A 4585-nucleotide genomic window follows, 5' to 3' on the forward strand; every position below is an offset into this window, starting at 1 on the left:
CTATTCTTGTATATAAGTGCGCCAGATAAAGCGAAATTAATTAATCGGAATTGAATAGCGGACAGAGAGACTGAAGATATAGACGGACGATTGAGTCAAGCGCGGTAGTAAGTAAAGTCGTGAATCGTTCGTTGAGAATTATAGCGAGTGTTAAGTGACTGTGGAAATTAAGTGTATTGCAAAGTTGTATTGAGAAAGAATAAACTAGTTTTATTTAAGAAAGGACTTGTATCGCTGAAATTTCTCGGGAAGAATTTCTACCGGAAATTATCAAACGAGCAGAGACGTAATAAAATATTATTTTCAAAATCTGCGTAGCTGAATTATGGAAAATCGTTTACTAAAACCAAAACAACTTTTATGAAGTATAAATTCGCAGACATGTGTAATTAGTTTTTAATTATTATAAGACATTGCAACTAAACTCATGTCAGTAAAATATGTTACCTAATGCAAACCTGTGCGTGAACAACATACTACCCTAGTTGGTAATCAAATTATTCTCTAATCTACGTACTTGTACGGATAGATGAGGGAAATATCTACTTCTTGTAAAGGAATAAAAATATTTCCTTGTTCTGGTCAAAGTGAAAGTTTGTAACGCAATAGAAAATACATAATGTAGAGATCATAAAGAAAAACATCTGACATTATAAAACAGTCTAACATTTATTGTTTAGGACGGATTGTGACGTTGTCCAACAGATTTTATCAGATAACATGTAGGGCAATTTTTTCTTATTACTATTTCAACACTTTTTTTCACATGAGGCAGAATTTGCTTTTCGTACAAGGGTATGTTTGTCTATATATCGATGAAGCTACCTTTATTTTCATAAGCTCTAATTTATAATATTTATACGTATCGTAAAACATAATAATTTGGGACAAAATTTACTTCATCTTGTCAATTTCAAATGAAATATTGATTGTATTATCATATGATGTTAACTTTAATGTCTAAACTTTGAGTGAAGTAGAACACTACTTTTATTGATGATAAAGTTTGCTTTTTATCATATCTAATATTTTAAGTTCATACCTGTATAATACGTTTATTTAAAGTTTTTACATTCATTGTTATGAAATATGTGAGATGAAACATGTTCGTTTTTTAATTTCTTCTGGCCTTTTTAACATATCTTGCTTGTTTCTTTAGACCCCGATGTTGGAGGAAAAGGGTTTACGGGGAATTCCTAATCACCTCCTAGTAGAATAATTAGGGAACTTGATACATTTTAAAATATACTAAACCCTATGATGCCAAAGCTCGAGAATTGGGAAAATCTGTCCCTAATCCCTCTGCTTTACGGTATATAAACGAAGTGCTTTCTCATCTTTATTTGTTGAATTTCGAGGGTTATTTGCGCTATCCGTTTCTAAGCAGCTAGTCAACTCTGCCTACGATCATTTCTTGGGCTGCTCTTTACCAACAAATAGTCACATTGTAATGCCCCCAGAGTTGGAAGGGCAAGCATGTTCGATGACTGGGTTCGAACCCGCGATCCGTAGATTGCGAATCGAGTACCTTAACTACAAGGCCTATTTACCTCTTAACTAGATCCATCTATAAGTCTACTGTAATGTTTATGCTGGTTGAATCACAGGATACATATTATCGTTTAGCTTGTGTTTTAAACCATAAAAATATTTATAATTAACATGTTATTTCTAAAATAAATCATACTTACACAAATTGTTCAAAAAACAAATATATATATATACCTGGCACATTAAAAATGTGTATATTTTAGCTATATTTTCTTTTTTTGTTAACCGGTTAAATAATAGCTGAATATCATACGAAGAAAAACGTAGTGTATCCAGAGTTATTTAACTGATAAAGGTCGTCAGTTCTATATATGTTTTGCTTTGTTATTAAGCATAACAATGTTACACAATAAACTATCTGTTAAGTTCCCAACATGGATATTGAAATATGTTTGTTTTTTCGTTACAAGCTCACAGATTTACCACCGAGCCAGTGGGAACAAGTCAAAAAGAAAATAATAAAAAGAAAAAGACACGGGGTATGAGCCTAACAAAACTACAAATATTTAAAGAAATCAATGATATATGATGTTTTAAATTTATACAAGGTATAATTTGTAAGTTACCTGACAAAAAATTACGAACATCATGAGTGTTTTTTTTTTTTGTTTTATTCTTGAAAAGATCGTAGTTATGCAATGAGTTTATTAAACATGCTACTCTTTGAGTAAATTCAAAAGTTCTGAAAGCACATAATTATTGCAAACAAAATAAAGCTCCACTGTGTACTAGTCGCAAGTGTTGCTCGTAGATTCGGAAGAGGAACTACTTTTTACACTTTTTTAGATATGACTATATAGATATAAGTTCTTCTAACGGATAAACAACAATGGAGATACCAACTTTTACTCTTTGTCATAATTTACCTTCAGGTGACTTTAGAAATGTAAATATGTATATGTATATGTGTATTTATATATGTACAAACGTAATATTTGTTTGGCTTATTACGATTCGGTTCCACTACCAGTTGAATAACCAGCTTCAGAGACACCTTGATTTGTTGTTATTAAAATTAAAAACTATTATGTGCTTGTTGCATATGCTAATCTTAGGACTACTTCAGAATGTGGAAATAATTTGTTTTCGATTTTTTTTATCTATTAAACCACTTTATGAGTTAACGGGGTTAGCGCCTTTTATCGTGTTAAAGAGCCTGAATTCACTCACTTTCTTTTTAACATAACATTAGAGGACATCAAAGGTTCTCTTGTCCCATCGTGGCTGTCCCATTTATGTTATCAAACAGGCAGTCCTGAATATTAAACGATTCATCAAACCTTTTATTGAATTCTCCCAGTCCTGCTATGTGTACCACGTCTGAAAACAATCTGTTCCAAAAGCTGACCACCATGTTCTAATACTAATTTGCAAACTTTTTACACCGCCAAATCTTAATCTATGTCCCCTAATCCTATCATAACTACAATCAAACACGAAAAAAGTAACATAATGTTACGTCTCCGTTCGTTAGTTAATTTTCGTAAATTCGTTCCGACGAAACTTTAGCGACACAAGTCCTTTCTTAAATAAAACTGTTTTATTCTTTCTGAATATAACTTTGCGACACACTTAATTTCAACAGTTGCGCTATAACAAACGTCTCACGTGCTCGACTTCGTGCTCGACAATACTCAGTTTAATTACACATTCTCTGACTGCAGTTCAATTACTCATTACTTCTGTTGTCCCGTCACGTTGTGAACGTCTTATATATACAAGACTAATTTCTAGAAATATCCTGTTACTTCAAGAATGCCCTAGCATTTACTAGATATAGTGACGTGACTAGTATCACGCCACCTCTGCATATGTAGCGATGGCCCGGATTGTTTATCAAAATAGTATTTTAGATATATTCTCAATAGGTCATCAGAACTTTACAATACTGTACAGTGTTTCCTTTTATAACAATATCCATGTAAAGACTGAGTCACAAGTTCTGTAAATATTGTTGCGTCAGCGAGGTCTTCTTACCTCGCATATTAAAGTTTTATAACTAAATAGTTAATCTTGGTTTTCTACTGTCACCGACAAAGATAAACTAAAATACATTTAGAAACCTGATTTTATATTTTCAACTAACATTTAATTTCATTATTTACTAATCTTTGTCAGTATGCGTGTGTATGTGTGGTGTGTGCGTATACATGTATATCATAGGTACAGTAGTACTTAAAGTAGGAATGAGCCAGATGTGCAACATGTGCAAACAGGTAGGTGGTAGCACAATTAAAATTATACTAAATAGTTTTTAATGTTTAGACCTAAACGAAAGTTTACAAGGCGATATATAACAAATATTTAGGAAAATCTGTGTTTATGTAAAATGTGTGTTAACTATATAAGAATTTTACAGATCCCTATAATCGCGCATTGATAGAATACGGATTTTACAGATAGCGATTATAGGATAGGTATTCTATAAATGTAATTAAATTTTTCAGAGTGAATGTTAGTCAAATCTTAGTTTGAGAAAAAATGATTCAGAATATGTTGTTGTTTTTTTTACCAGGTTCCTTATTTACTCTTTTATTATTCATTTTTATGTAATCAGTTTCCCTGTTTCCTTTTTTTTTGAAGACTACCTCTCAACTATATTTGTACAATTGTACTATTCTTTGCTTCCTGTTTTCTGGGACCCGGCATGGCCAGGTGGTTATGGCACTCGACTCGCAATCTGAGGGTTGCGGGATCGAATCCCCGTCACACCAAACATGCTCGCCCTTTCAGCCGTGGGGGCGTTATAAAGTGACGGTCAATCCCATTATTCGTTGGTAAAAGAGTAGCCAAAGAGTTGGCAGTGGGTGGTGATGACTAGCTGCCTTCCCTCTAGTCTAACACTGAAAAATTGCCATTTAGAGCTTTATTTTTAGATATAGCTCGTTGTTATTTTATCCCCTGTTACGTATTACAATTTAACCAGAACGAGCCTCCAATTTATTATGTAACGTATTTATATACGATATATATATATATATAATTTCTAATAGCCTGAAACTGGGTTAAATGATGATTTAGATTTAGAAATTTA

Source organism: Limulus polyphemus, unplaced genomic scaffold (assembly GCF_000517525.1).
Source record: "Limulus polyphemus unplaced genomic scaffold, Limulus_polyphemus-2.1.2 Scaffold3344, whole genome shotgun sequence".
Lineage (NCBI taxonomy): Eukaryota > Metazoa > Arthropoda > Merostomata > Xiphosura > Limulidae > Limulus > Limulus polyphemus.